Here is a 21,330-nt window from a genome sequence, read left to right as displayed (position 1 = left end):
TCCATGCTAACTCCTTATCTTCTTTCTGGATACTCCTTATCCTAATTCTCTTTTTAGATACTTTTACTTTACAAATCAATAGCTTTATGATTTCCTGCTAGAAGTATCTGCACATTTATCTAGTTTGCTTAACAAATGCAGACTTACCTTTTACAATCTCACCCAAACATTTTTAGGTTAACATGGTTAATCCTGTTATTAGTAAAATCATCTTCTGCTCAGTTTCTTTTAGAAAGATGTATATTTTCAGAATATAACTGTTTTCCAAAACATGTAGCTAATTAAAACTGACATTTTGCAATCAATCTTTTCTAAATGGTTATTTCCTGATGATATATGTATGGTTAGTTTTGAGATTTTTGGTAGTGGCCACTAGAAATTTTTCAACAGAAAAATAATTTTTCTGCATTTTAAGCCTAAATACAATATGAGTTGCAAAAGTAGTAAATAAATACAGAGTTGAAAATTTACATGGAATTTGCAATATTTTCCCAATTGTGCAGTAAGTTTCACTTCTTCATTAGATTTACCTATATAATAAATAATTTGCATTTTGTAATATTCAAATACTGAATCCTTTAGTAGATATAATGTAATATGTATCAGTCACGTTTTTAATATACATTTTTGAGAATTATTGCTCATGATGTTAGTTCAATAGATAAACAGTAATTCTTTCAAATATGTTCTTTGAATCTTTCATTATGAGCACACAAATAATAGCTTCTCGGTCTTTTGGCTAAGATCAAGTGTGGAGATACACAAATATATGTTTCTCCAAATCTGAGTTTTACTGGCTGAATCTTGTAGTCATATATTCAGAATAAACTTCTTTACATGACAAATATTTTATGCACAAAACAACAAAATAGAAAAAAATACTTACTTTCCACATATTCCCCAGGGGTTTTCTTTGCTGATGCATTGTGAATTTTTTATTATAATCAAATATATATATTTTTTAAAATTTTCTAAAAATTAATTTCTAACCCACATTTTTTGTTTTGGTTCACTTTCATCAGAGAGTCTGTTCACATTAAAATCCAGAGATATTTAGAAACATACAAACATACATAAACATTTGTGCATTTCGCTCTCTCTCTCTCTCTCTCTCTCTCTCTCTCTCTCTCTCTCTCTCTCCAATCAGCATACATGTGGCATTTCAACATGTTATTCTGATTTCTCTACAAATCAGATTAACCTTTGGGTTCAGCCTAACCTAAAGTTTAGAAGTCATAGCTATTTATTTGTATCAAAATGGTGCTATCTTATTATTAATGCTTCTTTTTTCTGTTTTTCTTAAGAACTAGCTACAGTTTTTTCTGACTTGAATGAAAACAGTTTTGAATAAAAACATTGCCATATGTTATATATCCAGTTTTTATATACAGAGAATATTTACTTGGAACTGGTAAAGGTTCTTGGGGATTCTTATGGGAAAACATACTAATTGACGATTTTCATCATTAACCCCAGAAACAAAATATCAAAGCTAATTAATAGCTTTGTTACAGTGTCTATAGGGAAGTCTGAAATGTTGATGTTAGAGTGGAGTCTAATTTCTATTGTGGTGTTCAAATGATGAATGAAAAACTAAGTTATACCAAGTGTATGATCTAGGGGAAACTTTCTCACTCTCTTCCAAAACAAGAACTGAGAGAGGAATGTCTAGCTAATGACAATGTTGTTCATAATCATTAATCACTGAATATTTTAAAATTATCTCATAGTATTCATTTTGGGGGCATCAAACATATTTATCACTTATGGTCTCTACACCACTTCAAAGCATGAAGTATTTACACGTGAATATGACGGCCAGAAAAACAATGTGATAACCAACATTCTAGGAAGTAATTTTAAATAGAAATATAATTAAATAAGTTCTTTTCAAGAAAAGCACATCTAAATTTTTGCATACACATTCTTTAACCCATGTAGATAATTTATTCTGTCATTAAACATAATGAAAAATTACATTAAAATAAACTCCTTCTTTAAAAAGACTATAGTAAAATGTGAAAAAATATAAAAAACAATTTCAACTGGTAAAAGAAGAAGCCAGATAAATTTCTACAGATATTGATATTAGTAATTCATTAAGACATATATAGCATAGTAGGATGAAACATTATGTATTCCCTTTATAGGTAATACATTATATTTCATAAAATGTTCAAAATTTAATATTAAACTAACAAGAAAAATGTTTACCTTTCTCGTATTAATATATGCTCATCACAGGTGTTTTGATAGTACAGAAGAATAAAATACTTGATAGGGTTTGATAATAAAGAAGAAAATTCATTATGATTAGTATGGACTAAAAGATATTTTAGGGAAAATGGAAATAGTAGGTCATACAATTTGTAGAACAGATGACAAAATATGTGAAATATAGTATTTCATGAGTAGCAAAATGTTCAAATATACATGTGAACTGGTATTGCATTAATCCAATAGCAATATTCCAAACAATAACTGCAAAGATTTTCTTTGCCGATTAAAATATATCAACCCAGGATACTCAGGAGTTTAAAGCACGAGGATCACATGTTCAAGGTCAGGCTTGGCTAAATAACAAGATCCCATCTCATTAAAACAAAAATAATAATTAATTAATTAAAAATAAGGTAAAATGTATCAACTCAACACATCAAATCTCGATGAAACTCAAGCAAAAACTATACTCAGTTTACTCAGTTTTTTCTTCAATAAAGCCAGCTGAAATGAAGCTCAGGCAAAAAAATTATTTAGTTCAAAATCCTCAATATGTGTTTGTGTAGCCCTTTAGCTAATAAGTAAACAGACTCAGTTTAAGTCTGGATCAAGGCCAAAGGAGGTAGTGTAGCCAATGGAATGATGATGTAATAATGCCATATATGGTAGTCATTTCTTACATTCACCTATATTTTTTCATCAGTTCTTGGCTAGAAGGAAAAGAGAAATATCACTAGGACAAACTTTACTCAGGGGATTTATTATTCACTGAAAAGAAAAAAGAGAGAAGGAAGAAGAAAATGACCATGGGGGCCACCCAGAGATAATAAATGTCTCCTCATGGATAAATTAGAGAAAAGAAGGTACACATGCATGAACCCTGAAGATGATCATAAATGGCACTGATGCTTTGCCTCAGTCTATTGGATTGTTGATTCTGTGGAAAGAGGTAAATTTTCAGAACACAGGAGTTCAGAGTTGCTGCTAGATGAAATTGGTGCTCTTATTTGAATGGAATCAGGAAGCAAGAGAGTGAAAGAGATCCCCTCATTATGGAAATATATACCCAATGTCACAATCCCAGTGACCCATCTCCTCCAGGCACATAACACCTGCCTACAGTTATCATCCAGCTCATGTCCATCAGGGATTAATGCACTGATTAGGCTGAACCTCTCATGACCCAGTAATGTCACCTCTAAACTTTCTTGCATTATCTCCCACATAAGCTTTTAGGGTACACCTCATATCTAAATCATAACACCCTGGAAAACCCCCAAGGCTGGGGATATAGCCCAGTGATAGGACACCCAGGCATCCTGCATGAGACCTTGAGTTCTATCCAGATGGTACAATAAATTTTTGAAAAGCAAGAAGAAGGAATAAAAGAAATAAATAAAGAAGAGGAAAAAACTTCTCAAGAATATTCCTATGATGCTTTTATAAATAATTGCTGAAAAGTAGCTCAGTAGTAAATATTACTGTGTTTCTTGCTGTTACTCCTCTACATTTTCTACATTTCCAACTATTTTATAAAAAGATAAGTTGTGGTAGTGACCTTTAGAACTTAAATATTTATAAGATATAAAAAAGAATTTTATCAAAGTATAAGAGGAAATAATATTACCCAAAGAATAAAAGTTATTACAGTCTGTTTTTCCCTTTACTGAAGAAATTGAGCATGCATTTGATGGTTCAAGAGACGCAATTTCGTACTGGGAAATGGTATGTTTTTCCATTTTCTTGTCTGAGGGTTTTATATAGATAAAATTTTTGGGGGGCCTATGTGTTTTTGGGCATAAGAATCACAGGAGGAGTCTATGCTGCCCACCATGCATTTTATAACTGAATTTTTTTTCTCCCATTTTTCTAGCTGAAGAGACAAAGGGGTAAAAAGGTTTTGCACTTGCTAGTTTCCTTTAAGAATATTGTGTTTCTCTAGATACAAATATTTTCACACATATAAAGAAAAAATATATTAATAAGAAGAGTAAATAAGATTACTCATAATTTAAGGCATTAAATTAGTACAAATAGAAGAGTAGAAAATTTATCTCCAAGCCCACAGGAAAATAAGACGTAAAGTAAAAATTTTGTGGAGTAAAGTTAGCTTGAGACTTAGATGAGAAAAGTGTAAAACACAAAAAATAAATGCAAACTGATAAGCTCCCTCAGAAGGAAAATTATCCCATTAAGTGAAAAAATAAAGATTTGGTGCACTATATTGCCAGGTACAAAAGAATCCAAAAGAAATAGATGTCAGGCTTAATAGATTAATGTTCGTCCTTACAAAGCTTTCACTTTGATGGCACAGTCTGGCCTCTTTTGTAGTAGTTTCTGATATCCTATAACTAAGTTTTACAAATTAAGCATTTTCAAAGGACACATGAGTGAAGTCTCACGAAGTCTGAGTGGAAAACCTGAATATTCTACAATATTTTCACAAAGGCATCCTGTGGGCTGGGTCCCTTCCTGAGCCTCAACTGGGGATCATGAGTTCATTCCAGGATTACACAGGCTGTTGACAGCACATTTATCATGGCTTTGGAATTCCTGAAAACCTGTTTCTCCAGAGACAGCAATGGAAAGATGCTGGAGAGCAACTAAGCCGGCAAGACTCTTGCATAATACAACATAATGATAAGAGAGGCAACAAATCAGCTTTCTCACAATAGAAGCAAGCCTGTCTTCCACTGGTGGGGAAGTGATTATAAAAGGGTCTGATCCCAAGGCTTGCCAATCATGGAGCCTTCATTAAATCCACTTGCCACATCTTCAAAAGCAAATATTTTCCTACAAGCCTGGTGGAGAATGTAAAGAAAAAAAAAGTTCTGAAATATCTTGCACCAAACATTGACAAAATATTAGAAAACAAAGGAAGGAGCTCTTTTTTTTTCTTTTTTTGGTTAAAAAATAAAATTCTGTCCTTCACTGAAGTTTCTCTTAAAATCAACCTAAGTCACCAATATTTCTCCTCAATTCCCCTAGATTTTCTGCCACAGCAAATCTAAGTAGATACAAAAACAATTTGAAGAACAAAAGTAAATCCGATTCAGCATATGTGCCAAACATACTCTATCAAACAATTTAGTAGTTGAAACAATGTAACAGACCCCAGATTGTCCAATAGAAGTAATCTGACAAAGACAATAAATAACAGGAGCACTTTAGAGAACAGTGACTTGGATCATGGTCTCTGCCTCTTGCCTATGGCAGTGCTTGCACTGGGAACTTTCTGTGCAAAGTGGAAGGACAAGATTGCTCAGTTGATATGGTGATGCTCTTCCTGAGAAGGCTTTGTGCAAAGACACAGAATTATATCAGTCTTCACCTTAAGCTCACTCAGACACCAGCTCCTGAGGATAGAGAATTTTGAGCACAGTAAGATAATAACCACAATGTCTCACAAGTGCTTCGACCTGCAATCCTGTCTGCTTTTCGGAATCCTTCCCACAAATAACCTATTGATAATAAAAACATATAATAAATGTGCTGGACTGGCTCTATGTCATTGTTCCTCCATCAGAGGACAATGTCCCACCTGATCTCAGCTATAAGTGTTTATGTTTCTTAACCCCCCTTTACTTCTCCCTGGTTCCTAAGATTCAGCTGTGAAGGTCACAGCAAGCCCATAAACTTTGCTTGCTTTATTTATACTATGGAAAAAACAAACAAACAATACTTGAGGAGGGTTTTTTACTTGCCAATTTCATGAGATTTATGTTTATATTATACGCTCAAGTGTCGTTGTATGTTTTTTAAAAATTTTTACTTATTTATTTTTTACATGAGCTCTCATTATTATTATTATTATTTGCATTACAATTCTTAATACGCCTTTATACCACAATTTATCATATCTCTGTATACAAGATATGTGACATCATATTCACATCATCATACATGTATTTTGTACAACAATGAGGGTCTCCTTCCACCATCCATGCAATTCCCTTTGTCCCTCCCTTTCCCTCCCACTCCTCTTCCCTATCTAGAAGTAATCTTCGTCCCATGTTCTTCCTCCTTATCCCATTTTGAGTCATGCCCCTTATATCAGAGATGACATTTGGCAATTCAGCACACAAAAAAATAATAAGATCATGGCATTTGCAGGGAAATGGATGGCATTAAAGCAGATTATGCTAAGCAAAATTAGCCAATCCCAAAAAATCAAATGCCGAATGTCAAGTGTCATTTTATCTTGCTGATGTGACTTTCTACTTTCTCCTGCCTAAAATAGGCACTCAACATGTTTTTATAAATGAATAAAACATTTGAATTGCAAATTTAACATCCTGTGGCCTCTCTTCTTGTTCTTTCAGTTTTGTTACATTTCCCATTCCCTGAGGTTATATGAGATTGACAGACATTTCATTCAGGTTGAAATGAGATTGACAATAGGAAGTCCAAAGTAATTCAAGACTGTCCTGTCCTCTCTCTTGTTGATGGCATCGTACATTTCTCTGATGTGCAATGTTGGAAAAAATCATGATTTCTAAAAGAATCCAAATTAAAATTTCTCAGCTTTTCTTTAGGGTGCTCTCATCAATACCATGCTCTCCAGAGACATTTTAATTCTGCTCTCCAACAAGAATCCCCTGTGTCTGTTTACAGAGGACATAATCATTTTCTAAATTCTTGCCTGGCACAATTTTTTTTTGTTATGATCAGTATTCTTTTTTTTTTTTTTTGGTAACCGGAATTGAACCCTAGGGTGCTTAACCACTGAGCCACATGCCCACATGCCCGGCCCCTTTATACATTTTATTTAGAGACAGAGTCTTACTGGGTTGCTTGGGGCCTCAATACATTGCTGAGGCTGGCTATAAACTCACAATCCTCCTGCCTCAACCTCCTAAGCTTCTGGGCTTATAGGCATGGGCTTCCGTGCCAGGCTTATTTGGTATTTATTTAATGCTTTTTCATGCAACAGACTTTTTCTTTTGTCCGTCATGCCCTATAATTACTATGTAGTTATCTGCAAACCTCAACATGACACACCTTTCATGAACAACAAAGTCTGCAACTGTCTTGTAACCAACACATGGCTAGCTGGTTTATTATTTTTCTTTCAGTGATCTGGGGCCTCCAAATGAATCTCTGTGACTCCAACACTATTGAGCACTCCACCTGCTGATTGCTTACCTGCCACAAAATTTCTAAAGTTCATGAGGTTTTTCTTAACAATAGTTACACTCAGAGTATTTTAATATTGTTGATTCTTTCCTACACACACATCTCGGGATTCCCTCTGCCTTGCAAAGTAAAAATGCCTTTTTCACTTGTTATTTTCATATGATTATGACATTCATTCCTTATGGATTTTGGATTATTCTGTATTTAAGAACATATGCGATTATGGAGGATGGTGGTGGGTGAGTGGCAGGTAGATGAGATCGGCTGCTCTGCCTTTGAACCGATCAACAGTTTTGCAGCTCCACAAGGAGACAGGAGAGCAGAGCTGCATTCCAACTCAGAAGAAGCACAGAAATAATAGACTTTTAGAAAAATAAGAGAGTTGCAGAGGTGGAGTGAGTCTGAGTAACACTCTACAAGGCCACGTGGAGTCTGGCTGCTCAGAGGAAATAGGGAATTCCCTTTCTGAGTTCTGGGAAAGGGTGCAGATATCAAAAAGAGTTCAAGAATTAAAGACCACACCATCAGACAGACGTGAATTTAACAATTTTAAGTACAGGATTACAAATGGTCATGATGTGGAAACAAATCTGAACTGGGGACCTGAACTGCACTCCTGTGGAGACAGTGAAAACTGGGACAAGGATCCATGTTAAAAGGGACAAGATTGTTTGCAGAGAGGATAAGTGATCTACACCAACTTTTGCAACTTCTATTCTATTCTTGACATCCCCAGAACCCAGAAGACTATCTCAGTACATTTCTCATTTGTTTTCCTCTCCCTTTCCCCCTTCTCTTTCTCTCCCACTTGAATGGAAAGCCCCAGCCCAATAATTAGACCAGATGGCAATGGGGAGTGAAGGAGGTAGTATTGGGGATTGAGAATAAACACACACACACACACACACACACACACACACACACTGTATTAATTTATGAGTATGTCAAAATGAACCACACAATTATATAAAACTATAATACATGAATGCAAAATAAATTTAAAAGAAAAACAATGGGAAAGATGAGCCCAAAGGAAATATATTAGAAATCATGCAGAATCTCAACACTTCCTTAAAAAGCTTTCATTTCTGAAGCAGAGTCAGGTATGTTGTGTATTAGTTTTCAATGCTGTGTTACCAATTGCTGCATAAGGACACACATGTAAATCTAGTGTTTGTGAGTAAAGAACCTGGGTGTTCTACAATATAGTTACCAAGTCACCTTGTAGGCTGGGTGCTGGGAGCCATTAGCCAAGTAGGTATGACAATTTCCTTGCCAGCGTACCCCATGTTGCTGACATGTTGCAGTGACATTGAATGTAAGTGACCTTGCTCAAGGACCAAGGCAGATTAGGGTGTTCCCGGTTTTAAGATAATCATGTTTAGGGCGTTCCCAGTTTAGGTTCCAGGTTTAAGGTTTAAGATTATTCCTGCTGGGAATAGGGCGTATCCTGCTGCCTGAGTTCCCCTTGAGTTCTCACGGGATTTAGACAATATATATTTTGGAGACAGAAGCCCAGTGGAGGTGATTTTGGGCAGAGAATGTGGATTTGGGCAGAGAACGTGGATTTGGGCAGAGAACGTGGATTTCCCCAGAACGTGATTGTAGATGGCTGGTGTGAGTTCGGGAATAAAGAGTTGCTGTTTGAATCTACAAGCTGTGTGGTGGCTCGTGATTGTGTGCCCAGCCAGACTGCGGCATTTGTGCCCAGCCAGACGGTGGCAGCTGGGTCCTTATCCTGAGGCTCAACTAGGAATCATAGATTCACTTCCAAGATTACTCAGGTTATTGCCACCATCACTTTTATCATGGCTTTGGAATTCCTGAAAACTGTTTCTTCAGAGACAGCAATGGAAAGATATTGGAGAGCAACTAAGCTGGCAAGAGTTTTAGATAACATAATCACAATAGTGACAGCTCATCATCTTTACCATATTGTGTTGGTTAGAAGCAAGGCACAGCCTTGACATTGGTGAAACACAGACTATGAAAGGCATGAACATGGTGATCTTGAATCCTACCTTAAATCTTTTTGCCACATCTCAGAAAGAAAATACTTTCTTAATGTCTAGTGTAGAATGTAAAAAAAAAAAATTAAAATTTTTAAAAATGCCTGAAACATACTGAATGTAACATTTAAGAATATTAGGAAAAGAGGGAAGAGGAGGATTAGAAGATGGGAGAACAGAGCTAGGCAGCCATTCCCCATTCCCAACAACACAGAAAGGAGGCAGTGAAGGAACAGCTGATCTGAGAGATGGTTGCAGAATAAATGCCCTAAGACCCAGTATTACAAATCTGAGACCTGGAGAGACTTGAAAATTAGTTACTGGAGAAGAAAATAAATTTAGTTCTTTAACTCAGACCAGAATAGGGCAAGAAAAGGGCAACAGACAGAGAAAGAGCAGAAAAGCACAAAAACTCACCCCTTTAACAACAGCTGGGGAACATAAATAGATCAAAATAAGCAAGACAGGAGCAGCCCCATCCCCCTTACCCTTTTATTTTGACATAGGGTCTCACTAAGTTGCTTACTGCCTTTTTACATTGCAGAGGTTGTCTAAGAACATGGGATCCTCTGCCTAAGTATCCCAAGTCACTGGGATCACAGGAATGCAACATCACCCCTGGCTCAGATCAAGCATTTTGGCCAAATCTTGAAGAGAAAGCAGAGTTGGGCTCTGCAGCCATTTTTGTGGAGCCCACAGCTGAACAGACACCCTTTAAATCAACACAGCATCTTGCCACCTCCAGTAAGCAATAAACTAAACCAGAGGTATCTGCATGTGGGTCTCTTAAGAATCTGTTTAAAAAGAACTTGTTAAGGAATCACTACTACCTGAAAATGCCTGAACCCACTCACTCCCTCTCACCAGGAACAAGGGGAGTGGGGTGGAGTGGATCCAACCTGGGAAGTGTAAGCCTGTTCCAGTGTTCCACACATTCTCCTCAAGAACTGTGGCAGAGATGGAGTGGACACACACAATTCTCTGTGCAGAAAGTGAGAGCTCATATCAAAGCAAGAAGGCACCTTGAACACAAAGCAGAGGAAAGAAAAACTGTCAGGATCCTTACACAAGCTCATCATTACACAGGAGGCCTGACCAGGAAGTTGCCCAAGTCTTAAGAAGGGACTATTGCTCTGATTGCAGCTGCAGCCTGCATGAGACCTATCCTAGACGGAAGCTGCCTGGAAATCCAGGCATAGAGGGCAGTCTTTGGACCATGGCAGCAATCAGCAGAAGACCATGAGGAAAAGTTGCCTGAACCCCAGGAAGCTTAAAGTAAAGGTGCCTGAATTGTGATATTAGGCACTGGGAAGTCAGTCAAGGTAGAAAGTTGCCAGAATTCAATGCAGTAAATAGCAATGGTGCACAAACTGACCCATGGCCAGAGATGGCGAATGTTTAGGCACTGTTTGAACACCTACTGGATGTTACTTCAGCTAGAACCCAGGTAAACCAGATGAGTCTCTTTACTTAGTGATAAGGACAGTACCCCAGTGATCTGTGACAGCCAGGGGAAATGCTTTTGAACCACAAAGAATCTACAACCATGGGACCTGTGCTTGTACACAGCCAACAGGCCTTTTACAACCTTGAAAATGATCCTGAAGAGGAGAGCAAGTACAAGGTGGTTTTTGGCAATCACAGCCCTAGTCCAGAGCCCAGCATCCTGAACTTCTACACACAAGAAAAATGATCAACAGACACAACATGGAACAGGCATGTCAGGCAGTCACAGGCACCTGAGCTGACAAACCAAAACGAGGTGGTGGGAGATCCACAGCAACTCAGGTAGTGGCTCCAGTGACAGCTTCTCTGGAGGGGTCCAAAGCCAAGAATGATGGACATCTTCTGAAGATTCCAAATCCTAATAAAACCCAAACCAATATTCAATGAGAATTTTCTTCAATTTGCCATGTTTATTATAAATAACACTAACATCAACTTAATCATATATATCTATATATATTATTCTTTATCTGGATTGTTAGTCATTATACTAATAGGTGACGCTGTTCCCTCAACACGTTTCAAAGTATTTCTTCTAAACATTAAAAGCATTTAAAGCATGGAATCAGTCTGTGTTTTCCCACCTCTGGTTTATACTTCCTCCTCTTACTCCTAGTCTCCCTCTAACATTATCTACTACTGCATCAAATCCCAACCCATCCACAATTTTCTTCTGTTTAACTTGATGTATATTATTTCTTTCCACTTTTCTCTATTTTTTCTTTTTCTCTCTCTTGTGCCTATCTTTCTGCCGTTCCTATTTCTGCCCTGTATAATGCTACAGAAGTTATTCTATTTAAAAAAAACTAATCTAAATTAGTGTTATGTTAAAATGCAGCCAAATTATTGTTTATAGCACCACAATTAACAATAGACAAGCTGTAGAACCAACCAAGGTGTCCTTCAACAGATGAATGGGTAAGGAAAATGTGGTAAACAAAACACAATGGAGTATTACTCAACTATAAAGAAAAAGAAAATAATGGCATTTGCTGAAGTGGGAGCTAACTGGAGACAATCATGCTAAGTGAAATAAGCCAGACCCAGAAAGTCAAAGGTCCAATGTTTTCTCTGTTAGGTGGAAGCCAGGCCAAAACAAAAGGACAAAAGAAAAAACAAAATAAATAAGGGCTTCCATCCCAACAGAATAAAGATCAATCCAGTAGAAGAAGGTAATTGAGGGAGAGAGAGGAAATACAGGTTATGGGAATAACAGTAGAACAAATTTGACGTATTTTTCCTATATACATATGTGAATGTACCAGAGTGAATCTCACCATTATGTATATCCACAAGACAATAATTTAAAAGAAAATCTATAAACAAATTGCAGAAAAATTAATAGAGGAAAGGTAAAAAGGGGAGGGAAGAGAAGAGGGAATGGGGAAATAGTGGGGATTGAATTAGAGCAAATTATATTCCATGCTTTCCTACATGCCAAAATGTATCCTAATGTTATGTATAACTAAAAAGAACAAATTAAAAAAACACAAGAAAGGGGAAAGATGAATTTTTTAAATTTTTTTGGTTAGAAAAATTCTGTCCTTAATTGAACATTCTCTTAAAAAAAGACTATCAACCTAATTCACCAATATTTCTCCCCAGTTTCCATAGATTGATCTGTCATAGCATATCCAGATATATAGAACACAATTCTAAGGACAAAAACAATTCAAATTCAGCATACATACAAAACATACTGTATTCAATGAATTTCATAGCTGAAACACTGAACCAGACCTGAAAATGTCCAATAGAAAAATCACACATAGAAAAGGAAAGTAGGTCATGAACTATTTTTTATGTTGCTTACTTGGTTTCTAATGTGAAAGGAACAATATTTTTTATTTGTTCTTTTTAGATACCTATGATGGTAGAGTGTATTTCACATTATTTACACAAACATGGAGTATAGAAATAAACAATATACGAGAAGTTTTTCAGATACATATTTCATGAGTTTTATGTTTATATTTACCCTCAATTTTCATTGTATCTTGCTGATGTGATCATCTACTAACTTTATCTTGCCTAAAATACATACTCAATATTCTTCCTGTCAACAAGTAAGAATCTAAATGTCACAGTTAGTATGTATTATGGTTTGGATATCGGATATCCCCCAAAAGCTTCTGAATTAATAAAGAAATATTCAGAGGTAAAGATGATTAGTTTATGAGAGTAGTGAACAATTAGGCCATCTTAATTTTAATGTATTAACTGGGTGCTTACTATATAATGGGAGAGGTGTGGTTGAAGAAAGTAGGTCAATGGAGGCATGACTTTGGAGTTTATATTTTGTCCTCAGTTCCTGGAGAGAGAGAGAGAGAGAGAGAGAGAGAGAGAGAGAGAGAGAGAGAGAGAGAGAGAGAGAATCTCCTTCATGTTTTCCATGAGGTCAGCAGCTCTTTCCCACCACACCCCCTGCCATGATGTTCCATATCACCTCAGACCCACTGCAATTAAATCAACCAACCATGGTCTGAACTTATGAAACAGTCATCCAAATCCAAAACAAATATTCTACCCTCTAATTTTTCTTGTTGGGTATTTTGGTCAGAGCAACCAAATGATAACTAGCACAATATTCTATGGTCTCTACTCTATTTTATGCTTTTTTACATGTTCCCATGAAGTAGGATATATTATTTTGGCAGACATTTGTTTCAGGTTGAAAGAAAATAATATTAACAGTATGAAGTCCACAGTAAGTCAAGACTGTCATTTCTTCCTTGTTGTTGCTAGCAAAAGCATTGTTCATTTTTCTGTTACTTAATGTTGGGGGAAAAACATAATTTCTGAAAGTGCCTAATTAAAATTATTCAGCTTTTATTTAGGGTGCTCTCATCAGTACCATGTTCTCCAGAGACAGTTTAATTATGCTCTCCAAAAAGAGTCCCCTGTGTCTATTTGGAGGCAGGAAAAAAGCAAATAAAATTGGTTTGTTTAAGAAAGAATATTTACAAAACCAAGTTTTATAACTGGAAGGTGAACAAAGTAATTAAAAAATACAGCCCATCTTTCTTTAAACAATACTTATTGAGAGCCAAGTAAAATGTATTTCAGGTTTCCTAACACCTAGGGTCAGGACTCTGTTCTTTTTAAAGAAAGTCTGGCAAACAAGATGCCAAGTACTTGGTCTTGGATCATACAACCTAGGATAATACTTTACTATTAATCATCTCAACAATTTTATTTCATATACCATGTAGCTCACCTCTTTTCCATAAGTATTGCTCCTTGATTCTTATTCATGAAATGGCCCTCTCTTGATTAGAAACCATTTTCAGTTGATTCACAAGCAAAATATACACCTTTATCACCTCCATTTCTCTGTATTTCCCCAAAATACTGAAAAAATTGCAACTTTTTTTTTCTTTCCTGCTTTCTCACCTCCATGTCTTTCTCTCTCTTTCTTCCTTCCTATTCCTTTTTCTTTTCCTTTCTTTTTTCCCTTCCCTCTCTCCTTTTTTCTTTCCAATAGCTTTTTCAAACTCCATAAGAGCATCATCTCTGGCTTCAAAATCCTTACCTGTAAGCAGTTCTAAAGCATCAATTTTTCTACTGCAATTTCCAAATCCACAGCTCATACTTTTATTTCTAAATAATAAGTTAGTACTAGAGACACTTTTACTCAATGACAACTTTGCAATACTACTGAAATTTCAGACGTTGGGGCTTAACATGAATTGACTACTTGGGACTGCACTTAGAGCTTCTACCACTGCCCAGAATACCAAATTTCTCCTCAAGTCACCAACTATTTCTCAGACCTTAAGCAGCAGAACTTCTTAGATACTTTGTTTAGGTATTGTTGTAGGACCTTCTCTGAGTATTTGAGGGCATGTCCCCATCCCATCAGGGACTCTGTGATGTCAGAAATATGTTTTTTGTTTTGTTTTGTTTTAGTTATAGATGGACACAATATTTTCATTTATTTATTTTTATGTGGTGCTGAGTATTGAACCAGTGCCTCACATGTTCAAGGCAGGTGCTATACCACTGAGCCATACCCCCAGCCTAGCAATATATATATATATATATATATATATATATATATATATATATATATATATATATATTTTAGAGAGAAAGATAGAGATAATTTTTTAATATTTATTTATTTTATAGTTTTCAGCAGACACAACATCTTTGTTTGTATATGGTGCTGAGGATCGAACCTGGGCTGCATGCATGCCAAGCGAGCGCTCTACTGCTTGAGCCACATACCCAGCCCAGCAATATGTTTTTTAATGGAGTCATTCCTACAGAATGTTCACTGTATATAGTAAAGATCATCAACCCAGATTCCATCAAGTTTGTCATTATGCAAGAAAATCAGAGGTAGCCACAGGTTGAGAAGTGCATGCAAAGATCTGAAAGAAAAACATCAAACATTGCCACTCAAAGAAAAATAACCTAGCATTTGGCTTTCAGCATCCAACTACTACCATGTAGGATTATCTCAATGTAAATGCATTTTTTTAAATTTCTGGCTTCATTTATTTTTTTCTCCTTTCTAATCATTGTATAACATACATCACTAAACTTTGGCCCTCAGAAACTGATCTATACAGTGATAAATTATTATTGAATTCAAAAAGGAATAAGTTTAGTACATTGGAAAATTCTGAATTTGCTTCTTTAGAATTATGTAAATAATATTTTATAGTCCTGATTCCCTTGTGAAATTATTAACTCTCTATACCAATAAGGGTGATAATGAGTAACATGGAAAATTAAGAAATACTTCAAAATATTTCATGTAGGTGTTTTGACTGTGGAAATAGACAGTTACCCCTGGTGAGCAAACTCCTGGGGGTAACTGGCATCCTGATTTCCATGATTGGAACCCCCAGCTTTTCCCTAATGAGGTTATTAAGATAAGTATGCACATGAACTACCTGGTTTCCATACTGATATGTTTTGAAGGACAGAGGCTCTGAGTTTGCATTTACCTGGACCTTATCTCAGTTAGCTAGACTTCAGGATTAAAAGGAATACTGGCTAAAGTGTAATCATTGGTGGTGGGTAATATGTAACTTTTTGGGTTATTAAAGAGGATGGTAGAGAGGGGCAGGAACCCCTTTTTTTCTACCATCCTTCTGTCTGTCTGCACCTTCCCTGTGTGTCTGTGTCTGTCCTTTGTGTGCCTCCTCCACAAGTCTCCCTGCACAGATGTTCTTTAACAGTTTCATGTTCAGAAATTCAGAACATCTGTTCATTGGAAAAAATTTTAACAACAAATATTTTATATTTTAAAATTTTCTACTTAGTTTTTACACACATATAATCAGATATTTAAAGGAAAGTAAGGCATATTTTAAAAGCATAATTTTCTTATGCAGATATATTTATTAAAGCTATCAAGAGACTGACTTTATATTAAATGACTGGGAATGCATATGGAAGATAACAGACAGATTATTTTGTTATGGTTAATGTACATTCTCCAAAACAGTACATTTTTGGTTGTTTGTTTAATTTTTGTTTGTTTTCTTGTAGATGGACACAATACCTTTGTTTACTTACTTTTATGTAGTACTGAGGATCAAACTCAGTGCCTCACATGTGCTAGGCAAGTGCTCTGCCACTGAGCTACTACCCCAGTAACATCTTGCTTGTCAATTTATTCCTTATTTATAGGCCTTTTATGTTTCTTAACTCAGGACATGTAATAAAAACGGAGTCTTAAACTTATTAAAGAATTATTTCTTATTTTTATTTTTACACCTGGAAGAAGTGAACAAAAGGGAATAAAAAATCATATATCTGCAACTGAGTTCATTCTTCTGGGATTAAGAGATGACCCAAAGCTCAATATTTTCATTTTTCTATTTCTGTTTTTCACCTACATACTAAGCATTACTGGAAACTTAACAATTATCGCCCTCATTCTGGTAGACTTGCACCTAAAAACACCCGTATATTTCTTCCTTAGGAATTTCTCTTTCGTAGAAATCTCATTCACCACAGTTTCTATTCCTAGATACCTAGTCAGCATCATAACAGGAGATAAGACCATTTCCCATAATTCTTTCATGGCCCAGGTGTTTTTCCTCATACTGTTTGGCTCAACAAAATTTTTCCTTTTAACTGCCATGTCCTATGACCGTTATGTGGCTATCTGCAAGCCACTGCACTACACAACAATAATGAACAGCAGGGTCTGCACCCTGCTTGTCCTTGGTTCTTGGCTAACTGGCTTTCTCATTATCTTTCCACCTGTGATCATGGGACTACAACTGGATTTCTGTGACTCCAACATCATTGACCACTTCACCTGTGACTCCTCTCCTATGCTCCTGATCTTCTGCACAGACACATCCTTTCTAGAGCTCTTAGGATTTTTTCCTGGCCATATTAACTCTCATTGTAACCTTAACATTAGTGATTCTGTCCTATGTGTTCATCATTAAGACAATTCTGAGAATCCCCTCTGCTGAGCAAAGAAAAAAGGCCTTTTCCACTTGCTCCTCACACATGATTGTTGTCTCCATTTCTTATGGAAGCTGCATTTTCATGTATGTCAACACATACACCATTCTTCCATTTGTTCATTCACTTCCAAAATCAACTTCTTTTTCCAGAATGTTTTGTCTCACTTTGATCTCCTTTGCAGTTATCATTTTACATTTATGCATGCTGAAAATCCTAAGATTGTTTTAATGTCACAAAAATAAGAATGAGAAAATGATATTCGGCATTAATGCTAGAATTTTGGTTTAAGAATCCTTGAAAAACTTTCCAAGAAACTTCATAACCTAAGCAAAATAAATGTTATTTCAAGCAACTTTGAAAATTATTTTTCCAAGTGCATATTTAAAAAAAATACTATTTAAGTAAGCAATTTTTTTGCATGTGAAGTAATGTCTTCTTGTATGTTTCTATTTGTCATTCTGTTTTCTATTGTTTTTGCATCATAAATATTGTTCCTATGGTATCAATACATAGATGTTATAGCTTCATCATGAATTCCATATTTTATTGTTATAATGTATGTTTTTTATTGATTTTTTAAAAAAATAAATAACAGAAGATTGCATTGCAATTCTTATTATCACAATATACCACAATTTTTCATATCTCTGTTTGTATATAAAGTATTTTGATACCCAATTCTTGTCTTTATCATGTATTTTTGATAATGATGTCTATCACTTTCCACCATCCTTGCTAATCCCCTGCCCCCTCCCTTTTGCTCCCACCCCTCTTCCCTATCTAGAATTCATCTATTCCTCCCATGTTCCCCCTCCCTACCCCACTATGAGTCAGCCTCCTTATACCGGAGAAAACATTCGGCATTTGTTTTTTGGGGAGTGGCTAACTTCACTTAGCATTATCTTCTCCAACTGCGTCCATTTACCTGTAAATGCCATGATTTTATTTTTTTTATTGCTGAGTAAAATTCCATTGCATATATATGCTACATTTTTTTTTAATCCATCATCCACTGAAGGACATCTAGGTTGGCTCCACAGTTTAGCTATTGTGAACTGTGCTGCTATAAACATTGATGTGGCTGTGTTCCTGTAGTATTTTTTTTTTAAGTCCTTTGGATATAGATTGAAGAGAGGGATAACTGGGTTAAATGGTTGTTCCACTCCAGGTTTTCTAAGGAATCTCCATACTGCTTTCCAGATTTGTTGCACCAATTTGCAGTCTCACCAGCAATGTATGAATGTGCCTTTTCCCCAACATCCAGGCCAACACTTTTTGTTGTTTGTATCCTTGATACCTGCCATTCTGACTGGTGTGAAATGAAATCTTAAAGTAGTTTTGATTTTCATTTCTGTAATTAATAGAGATGTTGAACATTTTTTCATATATTTGTTGATGAACTGTATATCTTCTTCTAATAGAGGACAAAGTAGGCCCAAGTCTTTATCATGTCAGATTAGGCCCCGACTTCCTTAACAAGACTCCTAAAGTGCAAGAAATAAAATCAGAATTAATAAATGCAATGGATTCAAACCAAAAAACTTCTCAGCAAAGACGCAATCAATGAGGTGAAGAAACAGCCTACATTTGGAGAGCAAATTTTTGCCACACGCACATCAGAAAGAGCACTAATCTCCAGGATATATAAAAATCTTTAAAAAAAATAACACCAAAAAACAACCCAATCAATAATTGGTTTAAATATTTTAAAAAACAGAGGTGTGTTTGGAGACTTAGGAGGTTGGGGGACTAAAAATATTTAAAATATTCACACTCAGCTACAGGAAATTTTAGCTCTTTCAAAGCATTTGGAAAGAGAACAATAATACTCTGGTAACTGTTTAACAATTAGTTTATTATCAAAAAATATTCAGACATAATTTTTATGAATACAACTTATAAATAATAATAATACAACATACCATAATCTTCATTGCAAATTTTATACACTCAATTTATTTTCTCAGAATGTTTTTTTTTATTTTCACCAAATTCCAATCTATGAGAAGAAAATGTTACAATTCAATATTAGTTTGACAAAGTCATATTTCAATCTACTTTTTCCTATAGATTTATTGCCATTAAGTCTGTCTTATTCAATTAATTTTAAAGACTTTTAAATATAGTTTAATTCCATTTGTTTAATTCATTTTAAAATTTATCACATTGGTTAACAAATTTCTCTCAAGATTTATAAAACTCGACACTGTGGCATTACCTTCTCTTTTCCAAATTAAGGACAAAAAGATTATGCTAGGGTATTGATTAAACTTGCATTTGCCTTACACCTCTAATATTTTCAATATGAACACTGCTACAATTTCCCACCTGTCTTTATTTTTCCTCATTATCATATAGCTTTATTTTTATTTTATTATTTTTATGTTTTAGTAATACATTATAATTATATATGATAGTGAAGTTTATTGTAACACATTTATAAATTCATGTAACATAATTTTTTCCATTGCTCCATTTTAGTACCTAGTATTGACCTCCTTCCTTTGCTTTATTGATCTTTCTTCTATTTTTATTGTTTTTATGTTGATTTTTATTTTTGTTTTGTTTTTGTTTATTTGCTTGTTTGTTTGTTTTCATACAGATTATTGAATACAGGAGGACTTTAACACTGAGCTACATCCTCAGGCCTTTTTTATTTTTTTATTTTGAGACAAGGTCTCACTAAGTTGCTTAAGCCCTCTCTAAATTGCTGAAGCTAACTGAACTTGTGCTCCTTCTGCGTCAGCCTCCCCATTTGACAGAATAAGATGCATGTGTCTCCACATGTGTCTTTATTTTTTTAACTGGTGAAAAATAGTGATTCATAAAACTGGAATTCATTGTGATATATTCATACATGTACTTAGCATAATTTGGTCAATTTCATTACTCAGTTGTTCCCCTTTCTCACCTCTCCTACCTCCTTCTCAATTCACTTTCATTATTCAACTTTTCTCACCCCTCACCACTTTTCTTTTTTTTAATTTTTAAAATTTTTTTAATTGGTTGTTCAAAACATTACAAAGCTCTTGACATATCATATTTCATACATTAGATTCAAGTTGGTTATGAACTCCCAATTTTACCCCAAATACAGATTTTCTTTATTTCTCTCTGCCATTCACAAATTAAAGAAATCATTATACTTTTGATTTCAAAAGAACCAAACTAAAATATTGGAGATAAAAGGCAGAATAAATCAACTAAAATTCAGGTGAAAGTTTTTCCAATAGAGTAGGTCAACTAGAAGACAGAATCCTAGAACTAGAAGACAAAATGTCTGGCATTAAATATTTAGACTGTATTAAGAAAATAAGTTAATCATGAACTGAATATACAAGAACTTAACAGACAACATTAAAAGATCAAATGTAAGAATGATTGGAATCAAAGAGGGATCTGAGACACAGGATAAGGTTGAATATAAACTTTTTGGTTAATATCAGAAATTTTTTTGTATTTGGGAATGAGATGGCTGTCCAGATACAAGGCACATTCAGAACCCCAAATAGAGAAGGTCAGAAAAGAACTTCCCCAAGACTTATTGTATAATAATATTGTCTAGCAATTAGGGGAAACAAGAGAAAGAATTTTCAAAAGTCTCAAGAAAAAAATGTCATGTACCATTTAGAAGTAATTCAATGAAAATTTGATTTCTCTCTCCCTTATCTGGGAGGGACTGAATTATGTGTTTTAAGCCCTGAACAAAAATAACTACAAACCAAGATTGCCATATTCAATAAAGCTGTATTTCAGAATGAAAAGATAAATTTTTGATTTCTTGAAAATTTTCCAAGATAAGCATAAGCTAAAATCTTTGTTCCTAGGCACAAGGATTTTCTTGTTAGGACTTTTTAAATATTGTGCCATAACTGTGCTTTGAATGTACTGGCTGTGAAATTCCTGCAAGTGTGGAACAGAAGCTGTTTGTGCTAGCAGCTTCAACTTGCAAGAAAACACTCAGTTTTAAGAGAGAACACTCTGCTTTTTTTCTGGTTGAAGTAGCATTAAATAGAAA

General features: G+C 35.1%; 1 pseudogene; it reads left to right on the top strand.

Annotated features, from left to right (window-relative positions):
* The first annotated feature begins 7,578 nt into the window (after positions 1-7,578).
* LOC124108142 (olfactory receptor 6C65-like) lies at positions 7,579-18,745 on the top strand (annotated as a pseudogene).
* The last annotated feature ends 2,585 nt before the right edge of the window (positions 18,746-21,330 follow it).

The sequence above is a fragment of the Marmota monax genome, unplaced genomic scaffold, assembly GCF_021218885.2.
Source record: "Marmota monax isolate L192 unplaced genomic scaffold, Marmota_monax_Labrador192_F-V1.1 WCK01_AAM20220418_F8-fsc00560, whole genome shotgun sequence".
NCBI classification, from domain to species: Eukaryota; Metazoa; Chordata; class Mammalia; order Rodentia; family Sciuridae; genus Marmota; species Marmota monax.
Note: the sequence above shows the minus strand (reverse complement) of the source record. Positions and strands in the feature narration are given on the sequence as shown.